Source organism: Eriocheir sinensis, unplaced genomic scaffold (genome assembly GCF_024679095.1).
Source record: "Eriocheir sinensis breed Jianghai 21 unplaced genomic scaffold, ASM2467909v1 Scaffold349, whole genome shotgun sequence".
Classification (NCBI taxonomy): Eukaryota; Metazoa; Arthropoda; class Malacostraca; order Decapoda; family Varunidae; genus Eriocheir; species Eriocheir sinensis.
Window position 1 is genome coordinate 279630 of NW_026111664.1, and position 23977 is coordinate 303606.

Consider the following 23977-nt stretch of genomic DNA (forward strand, 5'->3'; position numbering starts at 1 on the left):
GATAAAGAGATAAATAGATAAAAAGAGAGAGAGGACCACCATCCCCCACCCCTCCCACTGCCTCCCACAGCCTCCCCATCCCCACCCTCCCACACCTCCCCTGCCCCCACCCTCCCACCCACAAAACCCCGTCATCAGCCTCCTTATTGTCGTGGTCTGTATGTGAGGAATGCCCGCTGCCTATAACTCCTACATAAGTGCATGAATTATGGATTTATTTCCCTCCCCATGAGCTGACGATACGGTGGGGCGAGGGGAGGGAGGGGAGAAGGGAGGGAAGGGGAGGAAGGGGCAGGGAGGTGAGGGGAGGGTTCGGGAGAGAGGTGCATGGTAGGGAAGGGCAGGGAGGTGAGGGGAGGGATAGGGGAGAGAGATGCATGGTGGGGGAAGGGTAGGAAAGGGTGAGGCATGGGGGGGAGTGCACGGTTGGGAGGGGATGTGCATGAGGCTTACAGGTTCACCATCCAACGCGGCGCCTCCCCTGCAATGGCCCGTAACTGGCACACACACACACACACACACACACACACACACACACACACACACACGGGAGCGTCATGCACATACCACCACCCCTATCCCTCTGCCCCTCCCCCTCCTCCCTCACCTGCCTCGACAAATTAAAAAGCTGAGTTACCGCCGCGCAGGGAGGGGGCGACGCCTTTATGGATGGGCCGCGACACCAGATAAGGCCTTTGAGTGTACGTTTCCCCGTCGGGGCGCGCAGGGCGGCGTGTGGGCGTGAGGCACCGCATGTGTGGCCGTCATAACCGCAACCCGCACTGGCACCGGCGCCAAGCAGATGGGCCACACCTGCTGATGCCCTCCCGCCTCCGCCGCCCGAGATGAGCCACGATTATACACTTCTTGCAGTCACTCTCTCGCTTATTTTGAACGCGCGGGTGAAAATAAGGGTTTGGAATGTTGTGCGTGGTGGCGGAGGGCATGAAGGGGGTTACAGGGGGCAGGGAGGCAAGGGGTGAAGGGGTAACGCTTCTTGGTTGAGGGGAAGGTTGGGGAAGGTGGGTGAAGACTTTGGGAGGGAGGGGTTGGCAGTGCAGTGCGGGGTTGGAGAAAGTCTCTTAAGATGTTGTGTTGTGGGCATGGGGTGTGGGGTGGAGGGATGAAGCTTTGGTGATGTGGGGAGGGTTGGGTGAGGATAAGTGGAGGATGTGTTATGGGGGAAGTGTGGGGTGGGGAGGATGACAATGCGGGGTTGGGAGATGAGGCAGCGGGGTGAGGGGAAGTTGCTGCGACTGATCGGGGGAGGGTTGGGGGAGGGTGAGGGGAGGGCGGGGGTGTGGTCGTGCCTGCCTCAGCTGCCTGCCTCCCTTGTTCGCCGCCCCTCCCGCCAGACAGGCACAAGCACAGGCATTGACGGGTGACTGCTGGCCCGTCACACCCGCGCCGCCCACTCCCTCCCCCCGCCCGCCCGCCCGTCCGCCCCACAAAGGCATGGAGAAGGGAGACTCGTGCCCGCTGACACCACGTGACGGGGGACCACTGGGGGGCGAGGAACATCAGGGGGAGGCGGAGGGAAGGATGGAGACTATAGTGCCCAGTTGACATGAGTGGAAGGGAAGATGAGTGGAATGAGTTGATGGAGGAGGAGGAGGAGGAGGAGGTGGGGGGGGGGTTGACTATTCCAGGCTTTCTATCGTTCCCGCGGCACCGTTCAATGGCGCGGCTTGGGCACCCACGCCTCCTCGCAGTCCCACCGTCCGTCTTTGTCTCATCCCGCGGCCGGAGCCCAACAGCCGCGCAATTAACCGGGATTATTTTTCACCACCATCATTAACACCATTGCAATCAAAGCTTCAATGAACTGAACAAACAAGGGTGCGCGCGGGGGCCACAAGGGCGACGCGGCGTAGGGCGTGGCCGGGCGAGTGGGTCTTAAGGGCGGGTCGCGGAGGAGCCCTGCGGGACGCCACTCTCTCCCTTGCAAGGCCGACCAACAAAAGAGGAGACAGAGGACGCTAACCCGACACCGCACGATCTGAGATGTGATAACACGGCGGCGGTGACATCCAGTGACATCCAGTGACATCTTGGTGACATCTGCCAGGGCGGAGCAGAAGCAGGGATGACGGCGACGCACGCTCAATGTCCCTCCCCTGCCGCTACCCCCTCCCGCCCGCCACACAGCCGCCGCCCCTGTCGCTCCCACGATATTTACGTCATAATGATCGTTACGCACATTACACGCCCGCAGCGGATAACGAGTCACGGCGAGGCAGCGTGTGTTTAGCGGTGCTCGTTGCGGACCCAAGAAATCACCTGCCGACGTTTTCTTAATTGACTCTCCGCCTGAAGCAACAGCGGGACCAGCAGCCATCACGTCACGCTCCCTAAATCCCCTCCTCTCCCTCGTCCTCCTCCTCCTCACCCCAGCGCGGTTCGAGTCCCCCTCCCCTTACCCCCAACCAGCATTCATAAACCGCAGCCGCAAAAAATAAATAAATCTCTCCCGCTTATCACGATGCGCATAGTTCACGGTCACAACACATAATCGCCAGTCACGCAGCGGCAAGGCGGCGGCGGCGGCGGTGACGGCGGCGCTGCGCTCTGCTGGGCTCGCATGTGTATTGTCTGCTTGATAAGATTTACGGGGCGACTCGCTTTGAAGAGGTAAAAAGGTAAAATGGAATAATGAACCGAGCAATGGGAGCAACTCGTCTCCTCTTCCTTCTTCTCCACCACCGCCTCCTCCTCCTCCTCCTCCAGCTGCATCTTGATAGCTAAAACGTGCACTCAGAGACACAATATTTCAATTAAACTCGCGACACGCACATTTGAATGCTAACCTTGTATCTTTTAGGGCAGTGGCGGCGGCAGTGGTAGCAGTAGTAATAGTAGCAGTAGTAGCAGTAGTAGTAGTAAAGAGGTGGAGAACGAAGAGAAGAAAGAGATAACAGAGAAGAGGTGAGTAAAGAGTTCGTGTTCAATATTAAATAGATCTTAAGTCGAGATGAGAGGGAGAAGAAGAGAAGAGAGATGAAGACACGAAGATGAAAAGAGAAAACAACAACTACCACAACGGAAGGAAAAACGAAGATAGGAAGAGAAGAGAATGCAGAGAGTGAGACAGAGAGAGAAGGAGGAAGTTTCAGTGGAGAAGGAAGTTAGTGTGAGGCTGAGAAAGGTAATAAAAGAGGAAACAGGAAGAAAATGGAGAGTGAAGAAGTGCCAAAAAAAACAGGTGATGAGGAAGGAGGGAGACGCGGAGATAGGACAGGAAGGAGGGATGCTGCAGGAAAATAATAGAGAAAATGAAGGAAAATAACACAGTGTGAGTAAAGAAAATAAGACAGGAGGAGGAAGAGGAAGACGAGGAGGAAGAGGAGGAGGAGGAGGAGGAGGAGGAGGAGGCTGGGAGAGGGCCAACATACTGCAACAGACGAAGATAATTAAGGTCCCTGCTTCAGCATCCTCCCCCCCCCTCCCCCCCTCCCCTCCCCTCCCCCCTCCCCTTCCCCCTCCTCTCCCCTTCTGAAGCATCCGCGTGGCGCCAGAGGTACACACACACACACACACACACACACACACACACACACACACACACACACACACACACACACACACAAGCAAAGCGAAATGGACGTCACATGTTTAAGCGGTGTAGAAAAAATATTACATACCTGTCCAGACATTTTTAATTTTACAGCAATTATAAATGTAACGGTTTTCTAGAAAGACGCACTAAAAAAATATAAATAAATAAATAAAGTCAAGTGAAAAAAGTAATTAATGTTTCACGAGATAAAGAGATTAAACTGTGGACGACTAACCAAGACCACTTTCATGACGTCACAACACACACACACACACACACACACACACACACACACACACACACACAGTCATACACGCACATTTATACATATATACATACAATGAGAGAGAGAGAGAGAGAGAGAGAGAGAGAGAGAGAGAGAGAGAGAGAGAGAGAGAGAGAGAGAGAGAGAGAGAGAGAGAGAGAGAGAGAGAGAGAGAGAGAGCAATGTCTATATGGGCGGGCGTGTGAGGTGAGCGTATGTCCGGCGATAGTGGTGGTGACGGGATGGTGACAGGAGTGGTGACGGACACGACGTGACGGAACACGGACAAATGGTGACGTGTGGTGAGCATGACGAGTGGAGGTGGTGGTAGTGGTGGTGTGTGATGGTGATGAGCAATGAGTGGTGGTGTTTGGTGAGTTATGGTGACAGGCTGACACTTGTGATGAAGGGAGAGTGGCCGAGTAGTGATGGTGAGCCGAGCAGAGGTGAGTTAGTGACGTGGGTGAGGAGGTGAGTGTCTCGTGATTATGTGTAACTGACGAGACGGGTGACAGGGGACCAAGAGACGAGGCAGGATGACAGGGTGAAGGAGTGTGACGACGAGCGTGGCAGGGTGACAAATGAGAGAGGTAGTGATAATGCTGGTGATGATAATAGTGATGATACTTGACAACAGGGTGACAGGGTGATGGCAGGGTGAAGCAAAAAGGGGCGTATTTTTTAACATTTCGGCGGACAGGAACACATATTTGACAAGGCTTTCGTAGGCGTTTTGGGCATTTCCAGGGGTAGTTTAATGACCCTGGTGGTAGTTTGACCCTTCTTCTGTACCATGAACGTGAAAAAAACTCATGATAACTCGATTAATCTACTTTTTGGCCATTGGAAAAATTGTTTATGTGAGGGGCGGAAGCGTCTAAAATTACCGACCTAAGTTTCTCTGACAGGGGAAAGGTAGACAGGATGAAGCAAGGGTGTGAATGTGACAGGGAGAGCGGACAGGGTGACAGGCACAGGGTCGGACCGCAGAGCTCATGTCACCCTGGGCTTATATTACCCCAGGTGGACATGAGTCGGGTCTCATTCCAAACACACACACACACACACACACACACACACACACACACACACACACACACACACACACACATCACCACCCCCACCGCCGCCGCAACGCACACAAACCAGCATCCGAATTCCTCGCCATTCACACCCTCGTCACGTCCAGACAGCTGACGAAGACGAGGCCGGAAACTCACCAGCGGATACGAACGGCCGCACCACCTCCTGCGTTGTCAAGTCTAAGCAATGCGATTCAATTCCCTTCAACAATTCAATCAACGTAATCAACTCGCGCGCAATGCTGCAGGGGGCGACATTCCGCTCTAATTAACTACTACTACACAATTTGCAAGATAGGGCAAGGGGGCGGAGGAGGGGGCGGGGGGCATGGCGGGCTTTGAGCAGCAGCACCAGCCCTCAAAGTGCCTACCTGTGACGATGCCGAAGGAAGACGCAGGAGGATGACGATGAGGGCGATAGGGCAAGAGGGGGGCCAGGGGGGTCTTAACAGCAGCCCTCAAGATGTCTGAAGGGAGAGCAAGCAAGGCGGCGATAAGGGCGATAGCGGTGACAACACTACTGACGGAGGGCGTTGTGTAGGTCTCAGTGACGGCGGCGGGAAAACAGGATATAACAGAGAAAAAAAAGTTATGACCGGGAAAAAAACTACAGACGACATGTTTGCAAAAAACGAACACAACGCTGAGGCAATTAAATTCCTTTCGGGGTCAGTATCTTCCCGCCGGGGGAGCGTCCGCCGATGCCCAGGTGGCCTCCCACAGGGGTGCTGGGCCTCGGCCTGCTCCTGGTGGTGCGAGGCCGCGGACGGACGAGTTCCCGGGTAACTTATTTCAGCTTGAGGGTCGGCGACGGCGAGATCTTTTAAACATTCCACGTGCATTCCGCGCCAAAGACGGATGTAAATGATTGGCCCCGAGACCCTAGCAGCCCCTCATGAGTCACTGGTGTGTGTGTGTGTGTGTGTGTGTGTGTGTGTGTGTGTGTGTGTGTGTGTGTGTGTGTGTGTGTGTGTGTGTGTGTGTATTTCGGACTGACCATAATACTAACTGCAATATGAAAATCAAACATATAACTGTGTGTGTGTGTATATATATATATATATATATATATATATATATATATATATATATATATATATATATATATATATATATATATATTTCTATATATATAAAGAAAGGAAAATCTGCATACAGGACGTGAGTGGACGCTTTCCCTGCAGTGCACGTGTTTGCGGCGGTCCTCAGCGTCGAGGCGGCTGCCGCGGGGAACGAGGATCGGGGGAGGGAGAGTTTTCCGGGTAAGCGGCCCCAGGTAAGTGTGTCGTCAGGCGACTTCCGTGTGAGGAGGTGAGGACGTGGGGCGAGGCAGGGGGAGGAGGAGCGGGGCAGGAGGCAGCGTCCAGCGGGCCGCCACGCAGCGCCGCTTACGCCGCCGTCGCCGCCGCTTCATTACGAGTTACTCTCGCGGGCGTGTTCATCTTTGTTCTGTTCGCCTGTTTTTGTGAGCGGCGGCGAGAGACAAATGGCGGGTCTCGTTGGGGCGATGTTGGTGTTTTGATTATGCGGCAGGAATTTTTATTATCTCCTTAATTTGAGCTGAGCCAGCCGGCGGGGCCGCGGCGGGCAGCAGCACCGCCGCGCCCCACTCACATGTTCACACACGGATAAGTCTTTCTGGGTTGAGCTGTGGCTTACCTGCTTGGCTGGTGTTGTCTCGTGTTTGGTGGGAGGCGGGGGGGTGGTAGAGGGACTGGTGCCGCCCGACCCTGGGGATCGGGCGTCCTCCCGCCCGCACCCCAGAATACGACATTGACGAAGACGGCGGCCGCTGTGGGGAGAAGAGAAGAGTGTGATTATTTGAGGCGGCAGCGAGGTGGCGGGGGGGACCCGCCGCGGGGTCACTGCTGTTGGGTGACCACCAGACACACAACACTCAAGTAATGCACGTCAGGTAATGATGGACGCCTGGACTGCCAAGCTCCTGGTCCCCCCCCCCCCCTGCCTTCCCTCCCTTCCGTCTGCTACCCTGCCTCCCACCCTTCCCTACCTTGCTCCCTCCCTGCTCTTGCCTCCTCCGTCCCTCTGTCTTACAACACAAACAACTTTTCCCTGGGACCACCCAGCCTCAGCCTCCTCACTTCCTGCTGAACTTGGCCTTTCCTTCCTTCCTCCTTCCTTCCTCCTCCCTTCCTTCCTTCCCTCCACGCAGGAACAAGGAACAGCAAAGCACTCGACAGAAAGGGACAAAGCATGGACTGCAACAGACATGGAGGAAGAAAGGAAGGAAGGAAGGAGTGGAAGACAGAACGAGGAGAAAGGAAGGGAAGGAGAGAGGAGAAAACAGGGAAGCAGGAAAATTACAATAGTGAGGAATATTTAGCTGATGAGAAAAGAGAAGAAAAGGAAGAGAAGAGAAGGCAAGGGAGGGCAGGGGCAGGGAGGAGAGCAGGGAGGAGGGAAGGGGGCAGGAGGCAGGAGGCAGGAGGGCAACGTGGGAGGAATAAGGAACCTTGCCCGGGCACGTCACCCACTGGAGCTGCGTGCGAGGGCGACGACAGACCCTGTGTGTGTGTGTGTGTGTGTGTGTGTGTGTGTGTGAGATGAGGACCGCGTTCTAGCATGATAGTTGACGACTGATGGTCTTGGACACACACACACACACACACACACACACACACACACACACACACACACACACACACACACACACACACATTTTGTACATTACGACAAAGCAAATAAAAACACAAGTAAAACTAATAAGAAAAAACATAAATAATAAACAATGCCGACAAAGCAGAACACACATCCTCCTCCTCCTCCTCCTCCTACTCCTCCTCCTCCTGCTGGCCGAGACGAGGAGCACGAGCGAGTACACTGCTAACTCTCACTCCCTTCTGCTCTTGGTCCCTCGGTGTGGATAAACAAATGAATAAGCAGTGCTGTGGCGGGCAGGCGTAACGGGAGGAGGAGGAGGAGGAGGAAGAGGAGGAAGAACACACACTCAGGCGGCGTCTCCAGCAGGTCCCCGAGGCAGCTGGTTCCTCTCTCAGCACAAATGACACCATCCGTTCCCACATGCAGCGAGAGAGAGAGAGAGAGAGAGAGAGAGAGAGAGAGAGAGAGAGAGAGAGAGAGAGAGAGAGAGAGAGAGTGTGCGTGTGTATGTTTGGATATGCTTTTAACTGCTCATGTTTTTATGTGTATTTGGTGGACAACTGTAAAAAGGCAAACATTCGTATTTTTTTGTGTGAATTAGGAGTAAGGATGGAAGAATATATAAGAAACAGATAAACAAGGAAAGCGTAGTAGCCAGCAGAGTGGAATAGTTGGATTCAGGAGGAGGAGGAGGAGGAGGAGACAGTAGAAGTAAGGAGAAAGGAGGAAAAGACACACAAGGAAGCAGAATATAGATGGATTATGTAAGTGGAGGAGGAGGAGGAGGAGGTGGAGGAAGTCTGGAGTGTGTGTGTGTGTGGGTGTGGGTGTGGGGAGGGGGGGAGCTTCCTTGCTGGTGGTGGTGGCGGTGATGGTGGAGGAGGAGAAGCAGGGGTAGGAGACAATAGGAGTAAAGAGGAGATAAGAAAACACACATAAGAAAACAGTATATAGATGGACTGTATAGATGGAGGAGGAGGAGGAGGAGGAGAAGAATGGGGGAGCTTCCTTACTGGTGGTGATGGTGGAAGAGGAGGAGGAGGAGGAGAAGAGGTATAGGAACAATAAAAGTAGAGAGAAAGGAGAGGAAAAACACACATAAGAAAGCAGTATAGAGATGGAAGAGGAGGAGAAGGCAGAAGAAGAGTGGGGAACCTTCCTTGCTGGTGGTGGTAGTCGGGGTAGTGCTGGTGGTGGTGGTGGTGGTGGTGGAGGAGAGGAGGTATAGGAACAATAAAAGTAGAGAGAAAGGAGAAGAAAAACACACATAAGAAAGCAGTATAGAGATGGAAGAGGAGGAGAAGGAAGAAGAAGAGTGGGGAGCCTTCCTTGCTGGTGGAGGTAGTCGGGGTAGTGCTGGTGGTGGTGGTGGAGGAGAAGGGGTAGGAGACGATAGGAGTAGAGAGAAAGGAGAGGAAAAACACACATAAGAAAGCAGTATATAGATGGAAGAGGAGGAGAAGGAAGAAGAAGAGTGGGGAACCTTCCTTGCTGGTGGTGGTAGTCGAGGTAGTGCTGGCGGTGGTGGTGGTGGTGGTGGTGCCCGTCACACACCAGGGTAATCGCAGGAAGTGGCCGACTTATCACTCATTACCGCTCGTTTACAAGCACGACGCAGCGCCGCCGCCGACCCACCCTTGTTATCTCGTACAGCCGCGGCGACCTGGCGTGATCAATGGCTCACTCCGATACGCCCCGCCCCGCCCCGACCCCCACCCCCTGACCTGACCTGACCTGACCCACGACGACGATAAGACGATGAGAGAGAGAGAGAGAGAGAGAGAGAGAGAGAGAGAGAGAGAGAGAGAGAGAGAGAGAGAGAGAGAGAGAGAGAGAGAGAGAGAGAGAGAGAGAGAGAGAGACTTGCAAAAGGAACGAATTACAAAACACGAACAAAAAAGAAAAACAAGATGAAGGAGAGAAGGTTGATAAAAAGGATGAACATGAGGAAGATGAACAAAAAAGATAAATAAATAGAACACGAAGAACAAGAAGAATTAAACCAACACAAAGATCGATAATAAATAGGAGAGAAGAAAGAATAAGGATAAACAGGAGGAGGAGGAAGAGGAGGAGGAGAAAGATGATTAAAAAGAACAGGAAGAAGAAGAACAATACAAACAAGAAGATAAAAGAAGGTTAAAAAGGAGAGAAGGATGAACAAGAAGATAACGAACCAAAAGAAGAAGAAGAAGAAGTAGAAGAATAAGACGAAGAAGAACGGTAAGCAGGACCATAAGCAGAAGCAGGAGCAGAAGGTCGTGGCCGTCGCTGCAGCAGGAGAAAGCAGGAGCAACACGCGTCCTTGTTTCCGGTGGCGGGCGTTCCTGGGACCCTTGTTCGAGCCCCGCTGGCTTATAAATGATCGAATTACCAGCGTGCTTAGCGCCTCCCTGCACCCCGGCCACCGTCAGCTGTCGTCTTGCGAGGAGGAGGAGGAGGAGGAGGAGGAGGAGGAGGAAGGAAAGAGGAAGGTGGGACAGAGAGGACATTCGCAGAAGAAAACAATGAAGAAGAAGAAAATTATCAATGAGAGAGAACAAATAACAGAAGCTTGATATCATGATGGAGGAGGAGGAGGAGGAGGGGAAGGAGGAACATGCAGAGTAGGAGGAGGAGGAAGAGGAGGAAGATGGGACAGAGAAGACAGTGAAAGAACAAATATTAGAAGGTTGATATCAAGATGGAGAAGGAGAAGGAGGAAAAGGAGGAGGAACATGCTGAGGAGGAGGGGGAGAGGGGGGTGCACACGGAAGGGGGTAGATAGTAGGGGGCGGGGAGGGTAGGAGCAGACCAACACAAGGCAGCCTCGAAAATTGCCACTCTGCGCATCACCACTCAGGCTTTGTCATCGTGTCGCCATTAGGACGCAAAGTGATCGCTCTCGGGTCTCCGCGCCGCCGCTGTCTTGCGAGTCGGCGAGGCGGGCGACGAGGAAAACGGTTACCGGCGACCCTGACCAGGTAATCGCAGCTCATTACCGCCGCCTCGCTACGTACTACTGCAGGGACGGACGGACAGGTGAAGGAGGGAGGGAGGGTGGAGGTGGAGGGCGTGAGGTAATGGAGGTGAGCACTGCAAGAGTTGGAAAGCCGGAGGTGTGACTGCGGCGAGAGGGAGGAAGGGAGAGGGAAGGCAAGGGAGAGTAGGGGAGAGGTAATGATGAGAGACTAGTGGTAAATTGAGGCCGTAGGAGGGAGGGCAGGTGGCGTGCATACTGTAGGTGCGCCAAAAACGTTATAGTCCCCCCTATCTTCCCCCTTCTTCCCCTTACGCTAACAAAAGGAGGAGGAAGAGGAAGGAGGAAGAGGGATTCCTGACGTGGCTGCAGGTGTGACATACGAAGGAACTACGTGGTGACTGAGAGAAAACTTCGGCAGGAGGAGGAGGAGGAAGAGGAGGAGGAGGAAGAGGAGGAGGAGGAAAGGATGGAGGGACATGGGTACACTCACTTGCCCCTCCCTTCCCTTTCCCTCCCCTTCCCTTCCCTTCCCTTCCCTTCCCTTCCCTGCTAATGGAGTCTGGCCTTACTTCCGCTACTTTCCTCTACCTGCTCCCATTTTGCTGTGGGTGACGTCACGAGGAGAAAGAGAAAGAGACAGATAGACAGATTGAGAGACAGATAGATAAACAGAAAGGAGAATGAGGAAAAGAAGCAGAATGAAGAAAGTTGCCGAAGGAGGAAAAATGGAGAATGAGGAAAGAAAAGAAGGAAAAGGAGAGAAAGTCTTATGAAGTGAGTTGCAAAAGGAGGAGAGGAGAGGAAGGAAAGAAGGAAAATAAGGCAAAATAGGATAAAAGAAGAAGAACGGGAGATGAAACGAGGAGGAGAAAGGAGAAGGAGGAAAGAGAATGAGGAAAAGTAGGAAGAAAGGAGTAGAGAAGGAGGAGGAGGAGGAGGAGGGAGGAAAGATGGCACAAGGAGAGGGAGGGAGGCAAGAAAGGACAGGGTTGCGGGAGGTTGTTGGTTATGTCTTCAGTGATTTATCCAGCGTGTGTCGGCGATGACGTCACGAGGGAAGGTAAACAATGGAGGCTGTGTGTCACGTCTTGAGGGAGTGACCAGCTGTGTGTGCATGTGGGGAGGGGACAGAAGGGAGAGCGAGGGTTGGTGGGTACTGCTTGTGTGCTGTCTGTCTAACTCTAATCTATCCATCTATCCCTCTCCCTCTCCCTCTCTCTCTCTCTCTCTCTCTCTCTCTCTCATTACCACACCAGCTCACGTCTCATGAGGCAATTAATAGAGTCTCCCGCCGACGCATAAATCACACACACAGACCATGAATCAAGAATGAGAGAGAGAGAGAGAGAGAGAGAGAGAGAGAGAGAGAGAGAGAGAGAGAGAGAGAGAGAGAGAGAGAGAGAGAGAGAGAGAGAGAGAGAGAGAGAGAGAGAGAGAGAGAAGGTGTGTGTATGTGAGTGTGTTCGTGTGTCGGTTCTTCTTCCTCCCCCTGAGTTAGTTGGTCCAAAAATTGTTTACATTAATATTCCAGCGCCCCCCTCCGCCCCCCCCCACCCTTAAGTCCCCTCAGCCCCTGAATTAATTATTAGGCCTCATTAACTCCCCTGCCTAATACCGATTTAAATCCTCTCTAATCCCCTCCTCTCTCTCTCTCTTCTTTTCCCACGCTTACTAATACCTCACCTCTCCTCTTCTCCCTCTCCTCTTCCTCCTCCTTCCTCCCTCCCTCCATAACATCCTTTTCAATGTAAATTCCCGTCATTGCATTTTTCTCTTTTTTTTTCTAATACTGTTTTCCTTATTTGACTCATCTTTCGTTTTTGTTTTTTCGCTGATACTTAAATGTTATCTATTGTTTTTTTTCTTCCCCGGTAGCATTTTTTTTCTTGTTGTAGGGAGTTTTGTTCTTTCTTTTCTTTATCTGGGAAATGTCGAAACTCAGACACTTGGAAATTTACCTTCTTTTTCTCTCTCTTTTTTTTTTTTGCTCTTGATTTTCTTTTCCTTTCCTTTCCTTTATTTTCCTCCTTTTTAAAACTCCAACTTGCCTAACAAAACATTATTCCTCCTCCTCCTCCTCCTCCTCCTCCTCCTCCTCCTCCTTCTTCCCATTCTCTTTCTTTTTGCATGTCTATTTTTTTCTTATCATTTTCCCCTTTTTTAATCATTTTTTCTTTAACTTTTTCTACTCTTTCTTTCTCCCTCAAATTCCCCCTCCTCCTCCTCCTCCTCCTTCTCCTCCTCCTCTTCCTCCTCCTCCTCCAGCGCCAGGCCGGACTCGAGGTATTAGTGAGGCAAATGATACTTAATACCGCCCTCTAATTGGCGCGGGTGCTCACTGAACGCGCCCTTAATTGTGTTCTATTAGTCGCGTCCAAATAAATAAGTCAGCCTCCTCTTCCGTATCGACAGCCCTGCCGCTAACTACGACCCGTTACGAGGAGGAGGAGGAGGAAGAGGAGGGGGGGTAAGAGGGGGGAGGGTTGAAGAAGTTATGTGTATGGAGATGAAAGGTAAAATTGAGATTGCTTGTGGGTGAATGTAAAGAGGATATGGAAAAGGAGGAGGAGGAGGAGGAGGAGGAGGAGGAGGAGGAGGAGAAAGAAAACGAGGAGGAGGAGGAGGAGAGAAAGAAGGAAAAGTCTTATATATATTTATTTTCCACCACACCAACACCAAAACAACAACAACTACAACAACAACAACCCACTTTCTCCTCCTCCTACATCTCCTTATCCTCCTCCTCCTCCTCCTCCTCTTCATCCTCCTCCTCCTCCTTTTATTGACTGGTGGTACAACAAGCCTTCAAACTTTATCGGAACTGAACAAGACGAAAAAGAAGAAGAAGAGGAGGAGGAGGGGGAAGAAGAGGAAGAGGAGGAGGAGGAGGGGAAAAAAAAGGGAGGATCTCTATATAAAAACTAAGGAATAAATAGAGCCTCTTGCTGGCTGGGCGAGGATCAGGCAAGACAAAAGAGGACGTTTAGTGGCAGTAATTCCATTCATAAGCTTGCCCATCCTCGCCCCAAAACCAAAATAAATATATACAAAGCCCTGCATCCATCAATGGGTAATTCTAACCCGCACACACCTGCCATTAATCCCTCTCAGCATAAGCAGCACCGTCAATACGCGACACTCGGCCTGCACAGCATACAGCATAGCGCGGCGGACCGGCCCTTCCTTCCCTGCCTGACGCGGCGCAGCACAGCACAGCAAGCACCTCAAAACAGCACTTCACATCACATTACGGGTATGAGATCTGGTAGCGCATTAACGGTAACACACAGACACACAGCAAGCACCTCAAAACAGCACTTCAGTTCCGTTGGTGTTATAATTCAGCAACACATCAACGGCAAGCACCTCACAGCACTTCACAGCATTTCAGTTTCCTCGTCATCATCTTTACCAACACATCGACAAAGCAACACACACACACAGCAACACAACAACCACAGCAAACAACTCGCCGCACCAATTCACAGCACAGTTCTCGTTTCTCATTCTCTCCATCTCTTTAGGGCTTATACACACACACACACACTTGATAAGGATTTCGCAGAGGTTGTGGGTGGGTATTTCCATGGTTAGTTTTATGGGATTAGTGGAAGTCTGACGAGGCTTTTCACTACATACTCAAAGCTCATTCCTACGTGCGCCAACCTCCTAATGCAAGAGATATCCGGTATCTTCGTGCTTTCATCCCTTCCACTGGTAAGCTTCGGAACACTTATTTCTTGCCTTCTGTATTTTCTTTATTCCTACGACTTAAAAAGATTTCGAGGCATCTTTATTTTCTTCTGTAGTTCTTCATTTCCAAGGGGTGGGATGTTGCTGTTTGCTTTACTTCACTGTTTTGTCTCTGCGTTGTCTTTTGCACCGTTGGAAAGAAAGAAAAAGCCTCGACCTGCCACGCCTGACAAAACATCGACATCATTTACTCGTCACAGCCGCCTCCTCCTCCTCCTCCTTCTCCTCCACCTCCTCCTTTTCCTTCACGTTAACCTCCACACCAGACGCCCCTGACAGCACGCCACTTAAGCCCTCCGCCACAACACACCGTCCACAGTTCGTCGTAACAACCCTCGGAAAATATGATGCGAACTTCTTAAAATATATCGAAAAATCAAAGAGTCTGAACGCACTCTTATCCTCCGTGTATCGGGTATCACTTTTCAGACGCGGAGTCGCCACAAAATAATACGAAAACACGAGGAAAATACTAGAGTGGGATTAGACTTTCTTGAGGGTGAATAAGATACGGTCGAGTTATGTTTCCTATGCATGATGACCAGAAGATCGATAACCCATGACTAAAAGAATATAAGCAAACCAAAGCGCTCTTGTCATTCCTATATACACACACGATGGTCTTCCTTCGTTCCTTCTTCTCCTGTTCTGCCATTAATTCATTTCTTAACTCCTTTCGTTCATTTTTCTCATTCCTTCTTTTTTTCCTTTGACTAGAGAGCTAAGCAAGGCGGTCTTCTAACTCTTATCCACTTATTCCTGTCTTCCTTTCTGTCACTCCCTCTCCCTCCTTTCCATCCTGTCTTTTTTCCTTCCTTTCCTTCTTTCTCCCTTTCTATTTCCTTCATTCTTTCGATTTAAGAGCTAAGTCCTTCTCAGTCCAATGCACCAACCATCCTCCCTTCCTTCCTTCTTTCCTGTCTTTCTCCCTTTCTTTCCTTCTTTCTCCCTTTCTATCTTCCTTCATTCCTTCGCTTCAAGAGCTAAGTCCTTCTCACCGTCCTTCTCACCCTTACACCCATGACTACCTCCCTTCATCCCTCCCTCCCTCCTTCCTCTCTTCCTTCCTTCCTTCGACTTGTTCCCGCCGATAACGCAGCCGACGACGACGACGACGCTGACGCCTTCCCCTAAATCTCCCAGGAAGGCCGCGCGGCATCCTATGATTCCCGTCACTCAGCCGACAATCAAACGCCCCATTAAATAAAGCTTCGGGAAGGGCTGGGAGGCTGCAATTAGGTGACTTCCGCTGATAAGGTAGAAGCGGGGTAATTTACGAGCGGACAAGCAGACAGGTGAAGCAGGCAGGCAAGCAGGCAGGCAGGAGCCCTTCTCGTCGTGGTGTCTCGTAAAGGAGCATCAGAGGCGAGATTGTATGTTATTATGGTCTCGAGAGCACTGCCGGGGTGGCGTGCCAGGGCGTTTTGAGACCCGGCGCGACCACGGTGATGATGAGGCAGGGTGAGTGGCAGCAGGGAGCCCCAGACTACAGCGTGTGGGACCCTGCTGAGCCCTGCCAGACGCCACATCCTCCTTCATCACCCTGCCATGCTAGGTGCCCCAAGGTATAGAGTGGAAGAGCTCGATGAACCCTGCCAGAGGTCGTGTGCTAATACCCTTCCAGGACTACCCGTGTGGGACCCTGCTCTACCCTGCCGGACGCTCCATCCTCTTTCATCCCCTCACCATACAATGTGTCCCAAATTAAAGCGTGGAGAACCTTGTTAAACCTTGCCAAGCTACATGTACAAATACCCTACCAGGATTTCCAAAGTAGTGCAGAATATTAAGACCCTGTAAAACCCTGCCGGACGTCACATCCTTATACCCTGCCAACGTGTAGGACCCTAAACCCTGCCAACGACACATCCTACCTCATCCCGACACACCTTGGAACCCCCCTCCCTCCCCCCTCTCCACATTCTTCCACCACAATCATACCCTGCCAGCGAGGATGTGAGGCTGAGAAAATAAGAAATAGATGAGGGTATAAGCAAAATTCTGTGGTCTCCTTCTCCTCCTCCTCCTCCTCCTCCTCCTCCTTCCTTCTCCTCCTTCTCCTCTTCCTTCTGATACCAAGCCTGGACAACTATGATGCAGGGAAAGTAGAGAGATATGAAAGGTGGAGAATGTACCCTGCATCTACTTAATCTACTCAGCCTCCCTGATACACTGGAGACAAGAAACACTGAAAAATATACAGCACCATTAGCACCACCAGCACCACTATATAGCACCAACAACACCATCACCACCAACAATAGGAGCAGGACCACCACCACCACAACCATTGTCACCACCATCACCATCACCACCAAACAAGACAGCAACAACCAAAGTAACAGGAACACCACCACCATCACCACCACCAACAACAACATGTATAATTTGGTAGGAAAAGAGAGTAGTATGAAAAAAAACAGGAAAACAGAGATAGCATAAAGAGTAAGACATAGCATGATAGAGATAGCATGGAAATTATGTAAAAAGATAGTAGGAAAAACAGAAACAAATTGGAGAGATAGTATAAATAGAGAGATTGTATGAAAAAAATTAAAAATAGATAGTGTGAAAAATATAAAAATGGAGATAGTATGAATAATATGATAGCATGGGAGAGTATGAAAGAGTATGAGAAATTGAAAAAAACTTGAGATCTAAAAGGAAATTGCAATGAATTAGATATGAAAGAAAATGTGAGTGGGTATAACAGATTAGGATGACGAAAAAAAAAACAAGTTGAAATGGTAAATATGAGGAAGCAACACAAATCAAAGAGAAAAACAAACACAGAGAAAACTTTTAGAAATCAACGAATTTTACATAAACAAATTACTTAAAAATAACGTAAAAAAACAAAAACGAAATGTGATGAAATAGTTTACCAGCCCGACTTGAGTAAAATAACCTCCAATATTACCCCCGGAAATAGGTCTGAGAAAGTAAGTAATAAAAGTGTTAAAATATACAAATTACTTAAACGATGCCGTAAAAAAGAGATAAATAAGATAAATGCGAGGAAGAAAAATCTAGTCCGGAAAAAGATAAGATAGTACCCCCAAAATTAAGAAACTAAACTCAGGAAATGACGTAATAATGATAATAAACAAATTGCTTAGAAAAAAAATAGAGTAAATGTAAATAAATGTGAAGAAAACGACACACAAAAAAATATACACAAACAAAATAAAGAGAGAAAATAAAAAGATAATAAATAAAACAAAATAAGTGCCCGCAAACGTAATAAGTATGATAGACGAATTACTTCCAAAAAATAGTAAAAATAAATGAATGTGGAGAAGTAAATGGACCACAAAATATATTCACAAAAAAATTAAAAAAAATAAAAATAAGAGAATAAATGCTTGCAAACGTCCACACACACACACACACACACACACACACACACACACACACACACACACACCTATTTCCCGAGCGACGCAACACTCAAAATAAAGAATGAATTAGCAGTTAACAAAGAATTTAATGAAGAAATGAATAAAACATCACCAGCTCAAGTACCTCTAAATTATCGCTTACTATTTTTACAATCTTTATTTTCATTTATTATTTTTATTTTTTTTATTTTCATGTTTTTATTTTCACAATCATTATTTTTGTTCATATTTTTGCCATTTTTATTTCCCTCTATGTTACTTACGTGCCCCGCTGCCGGATGTGACGCTGAGGTGATGTTATGCCCCCTCCCTCATCCCATCCCACCCCCTCCTGTCACCACCACCACCACTACCTAACATCCCCCACCATCACCATCACCACAATGACGAAGATGTAGCACCAGTAACAACAACTCCAATAACATCACCATCAACACCACCACCAACATCAATAGGAACAGGACCACCACCACCACCACAACCACCACTATCATCACCACCACCATCACCACCAAGCAAAACAGCAACAACCAAAGTAACAGGAACATTACCAACACCATCACCACTACCACCACCACCAACAACAACAACAAAACAACAACAACAACAACAGCGGCTCACACACCTGCCACACCACCAGGTAAGTGCTTCCCACCTTAATTAGCGAGCATAACCACATTCACCTGACAATTATGATCAAGACTCCCGAAAATAGGCCGCCGAGCCGAGTTGACTTTACTAAAACGTTCGTTCATCCCGACTAAAAGAAAAAAAAAAACGTTCCTTCTAGAAAAACGTTCCTTCATATATTTTTTTTCTTTATTATTATCATTCTTTTGCTGTTTGGTTACGTTTGTGTGTGACAGTGACTGACTCTCTTTGGTTCGTTCCCTAAAAAACGTTTCTCCCTAAATAAACGTTCCCTTGAAAACGTTCACCAACAAAACAAAAACAAAAAAACATCCACTGAAAAATAGATTACGTTTCCTTATTTAAAGAAAAAAATCCATAAAATAATGCGATAGTAAAAGAAAAGAAGAAAAAAAAGAAAATGAAGGCAACATGAACCAACAAAGAAAGAAAACAAAAAAAGAAAACAATAACTTACAGGGAAAATACACGAAAGGAAAACAACCAAGCGATGAAGAAGAAAAAAAAGTAACCGCACTTGCTCTCTCTCTCTCTCTCTCTCTCTCTCTCTCTCTCTCTCTCTACCCTCTCTCTACCCCATCTCTACCCCCTCTCTACCCTCTCTCTACCCTCTCTACCCTCTCTACCCTCTCTACCCTCTCTACCCTCTCTCACCCCTCTCACCCCTCTCACCCCTCTCACCCCTCTCACCCCTCTCACCCACTCACCCCTTCCTTCACCCCTTCCTCCCCCCTCCCCCACGAAACACGCGCATTTATCAAGCCAAGCGCAAAACAGAGGAAGTAATTTGCTCCACTTAACACATAATCTACATTCAGGTGGATTACGAACTGCATCATACACATTCGGTAATTAGTACGTAGGTGGCACAAGGTGGGCAGGTGACGGAGACGGGGAGAGACGGGCGGAGGTAAATTGCCACAGGGGGGGAAGCAGGGGAGGAAGGAAGGGCAGGAGGAGGGGGGGGGAGGTGTACGAGGGAGGAAGTGCGTTGAGTAGTGTGAGAGGATGTGTTCTTTGCATATATTAAAGTGTAAGTTGGGCTCTAATGGATGGGGTGTAATTTATTGTTCATTGACTTGGAATGGTTTTAATGTGATGGTGTTTCCCTCCTCCTCCTCCTCCTCCTCCTTCTCTTCCTCCTGTTCCGTCTCCTTCTCTTCCGACTGTTCAATTCTATTTCTGTGTGTTTTTCTCAATTTCTTCCTTTACGTCTTTTTTCACCTTTCTCTCTTATCTGTTGTTTCTCAGTGTTTTTCTTATGTTTTTTTATCTCTTCTGTTATCTTACTCCTCCTCCTCCTCCTCCTCCTCTTATGACTTTTTCTACTGCTTTCAATTTTTGTGTGTTTTCTCAATTTCCTTTTCGTCTTCCTTTGCTTTTTTTCTTCTATCTGTTGTTTCCCAATGATTTTCTTTTTGTTTTTTTAATGTTTTTAGTCATCTTTATAATCCTCTTTTTTCTCCTCCTCCTCCTCCTCTTCCTCTTCCTCTTTCTGTTGTTCTATTTCTGTTTCTCTTCGATTTCCTTCCCCTCGTCCTTTTTTTCATCTTCCTTTTATCTCTTATTTCTGTTCTCCTTTTCTTTTTATCTTTATCTACCGTCCACTTTTAAATCTTCCTCCTCCTCCTCCTCCTCCTCCTCCTCCTCCTCCTCCTCCTCCTCCTTCGTTCTATTAAAATTATCTCCTTATCTCACATCTTTTGCTTTCCCTTCAATTATTTTTTTCCTCTTCTCTTCCACTTGAAAACACTACACACACACACACACACACTCTCTCTCTCTCTCTCTCTCTCTCTCTCTCTCTCTCTCTCTCTCTCTCTCTCTCTCACGACCCCGCGCCCTCCCGTGACACCTGCCAATCAGCCCGTCAGCCCGTCACCTCAGGTCGCCCAGGAGGAGGAGGAGGAGGAGGAGGGGGGAGGAGGAGGAGGAAGAGAGTAAATCAAATTCGAGTGAGAAAAAAATGGAAGAACTGCCAAAAAAATAAAGAAAATTGTAGAAGAGAGTGAGTTGATAGTACAGGTAATAATAATAATAATAATAATAATAATAATAATAATAATAATAATAATAATAATAATAATAATAATAATAATAATAATAATAATAATAATAAGTTGGACAGAAAAAAGACAGATAGACAGAAAGACAGATAGACAGACAGGCAGATAAACATACATACTTGTGAGTCTTCAACATCACCACCATCACCACCATCACCACCACCCCCCTCTCCACCACTACCAACGTAATAATTAGCAACACATTCATTATCCACTAAACACAGACACTCACACAGAACAAGTACAAGATAGCATCACGCCGCCCAGTCAGCCAATCAGGAGCTCTCAATCCCCCGTCAACCAGCCAATAGCATCCAAGACCCTCAAAACGGACGGTATTCATTGGTCATTGCCTTTCGCCCCCTCGACCAATGGCGTGTCCCGAAAAATGCACCCCTGTGAAGTTTTAGCCAATCAGATCATTCGGTTTTCCTCTGTTTGACTTCTTTATTTCTCTCTTTATTATTTCTTTCCTTCGCCTTCTTTTATTATGTTTGTTTACGTTGGAATAATGAGGGAAAATTGATCTTATAAGCAATAGTTTTTAAATCGTATAAATTATTTCCATATATATTACGCTTCAAACCTTCCTCTTCCCCTGAGAATGTATTTAGTGAGGCTGAAGGGGAAGGGAGGGAATAGGAGGGAATGAAAAGAAAGGGAAATGGGAAATGAGGACACAAAGAAGATGGAAAAGGAAAACAAAAGACACGAAAACAAGAAGAAAAAATATATGTAAGGAAGAAAGAAATTTAAAGGTGAGAAGAAGAAGAAGAAGAAGAAGAAAAAGAAGAAGAAGATGATGAAGAAAAAGAATAAGAATAAGAAGAATCAGAGAAGCAGTAGACGAATGGAAATAAAGAAAGAAAGAAAGAGAAAGCGAGAGAGAGAAAGCGAAAAGAGTTAATATTACGAAAGACCCAACGCAGAAAGATGAAATAAAAGGGAAGAAGAAGAGATACTAATGAACGAAGAACGGGGAGAGGGAGAGAACGAGAAAAATAAACGACGCATGAATAAAGAAGGGCGATAGAATGATAATGAAGGGACGAAAATGAGTGAAAATGCGAGGATGATTAAAAAGCGAAAGGTCAGCTGGAGAAACAAAGCAATTTACATAAAGTAGGAAAAGGAAGAAATAAATAAAGGAAAAAGAGAGAGAGAGAGAGAGAGAGAGAGAGAGAGAGAGAGAGAGAGAGAGAGAGAGAGAGAGAGAGAGAGAGAGAGAGAGAGAGAGAGAGAGAGAGAGAGAGAGAGAGAGAGAGAAGACAGAGAACCAGACCACAAAATACCAACCATAAACAAACCAGGTAAGGCCAGGTAAGGTTAGCAAGGGCAGGTAGACTATCAAAACCTCACCTGTACACACCTGGTCTCGTCTATCCTGGGCTTGGCTAGTGGCCTAGGGTGAACAACGAACTAGGGGGGGGGGGAGGCTACAGGATAAAGGGGGACTATTGATGGGTTAAGGGTCATATTTTTTAAAGTTTCGGCCCTTACGGACATTTTTGTTTTACAGTAAACAGCTCAAGGGCAAAAAAAGAAAACAATAATGAAAAAAAGCCCGCAATTCACATTTAACAAGGCGACATTTCCATGGGTAGTTTCAAGACCCTGGTAGCAGTCTGAAGTAGTTTCTGTACCACGACCACGAAGAAACACTTATGAATGGGGACGCGCTTAACCTCTTTTTTCTGGCCTTTAAAAATGACTGATATAAGAGAAAGGAAACGTCTAAGAATACCTAAAATACAAGACTAAGGACCAAGAGGGAGGTGATAAAGATGCGTCCTGATCTCGGGGGTGGAAGCAGGATCTCAGGAATTGGGTGTAGGATTTATAGGAAATGAAGATAACGGGAAGGGACACACGGGAAGGGGCATACAAGCAGACGGTTACACGGGGAGAGGCACGCAGGTAAGGGATACATAAGGAAGGGGTATACGGGGAGAATGGGTACACGGAGAGGGGCATATAGGCAGAGGGGGTACACGGGGATGGGCATACGGGCAGAGGAAGCACACGGGGAGGGGTACATAGGCAAGGGGTACACGAGGAGAGACATACGGGCATAGGGGAAGACGGGAAGAAGCACACAGGTAAGGGGGTGCTGGGGGAGGTGAGGGGAGGAGGCACACGGGAGGGGTACACAGGAAAGGGGCACACGAGGAGAGACATATGTATGGGGAAGACGGGAAGGAGCACACAGGTAAGAGGGTGCTGGGGAGGGGGGGGGCAAGGTAACACATGGCAGACAAGCCGTGCAACGCTTACACGGGCAACTTGCATCCTGTGGCGAAGCGTGGCCGAGATATGGGAGTATGAGGCCATTAGCGGGTGGCGCACGTGTCGCACCCCACGCCACATTACCTGTCACTTTGATCCCGCGAGAGGCCTGGGATTACACGCACTGACGGGGGATGGTGGTGGAGGAGGAGGTAGAAGGTGAAGGAGGGGTCAATGGATGGAAGGATGGAGGATGGGAAGGGAGGGATGAAATGTGTGTGTGTGTGTGTGTGTGTGTGTGTGTGTGTGTGTGTGTGTGTGTGTGTGTGTGTGTTTGGGTGAGAAAGGTTGAAGGGTGGGTGGGTTGGAAAGGGTGTGGGAAGAGGTTGCTCTGCACACACAAACACACACACACACACACACACACACACACACACACACACCCACACACCCACACACCCCCTCTTCCTCGACCTCCCCCTTCTCCCCCCCAACACTTCGCCGCCATTCCAAAACCCAGCGCAAGACGACGAAAATTCTCGCGCGAACAGAAACAGCGGCCCCAAAAAGTGCGGCGCGCGGGAAAAAAAAAAAAATGATAAGTGAGTGTGTTTAAGCTCCTCGCCGCCGCGCCAGCCGAGGAATAATGGCGCAGAATCCTTGTGGCGTAATTTGCATGGTATTTTCCCTGCAGGTGGAGTCCCGTATAATCAACCAAGAATCGCCTCAACCTCCTTTCGATTCTGAGCTCCGGCCTCCACCAGCTTGCCTGCGCGCCCGTCTGCCTGTTTGTGTGTCTATCGGCTTGCCTGTCTGTCTGTCTGTCTGCCTATCTGTATGTCTGTCTTTTCCAGTCATCCAGTAGGTCAGTCAATCAGTCAGTCCGTTGAACAGTGTCTCTCTATCGGCTTGCCTGTCTGTCTGCTTGTCTGTCTATCTGTATGTCTGTCTGTCTGTCTGTCTTTTGCAGTCATCCACTAGGTCAGTAAATCAGTCAGTCAGTCAGTCAGTCAGTCAAACAACTTATCCAACTACTTTCAATGTTATTTTTTATCCTCCACTTTCCTACTCGTTATCCTCCTCCTCCTCCTCTTCCTCCTCCTCTTCTACAAATCTTCCTTGCATAATACAACTCTCTCCTCTCCATTCATATCCTCCTACACCACCACCACCACCACCACCACTTCCACCGCCGCTACCTCCTTCTCTTCCTCTTCCTCGTCCTCGTCATTCTCCTCCTCCTCCTTTGCATCACACGACTCGCCATTCAGTTCACGACCCTCTCCCGCACAGCTCTCCTTCCTCTCCTCTCTCTTCCTTCTTCTTCCTCCGTCAAATAAATGTTGTCTCCCTCCTCGCCTTTCTCCTTCTCTTCAAAAGGCTTCTCTTTATC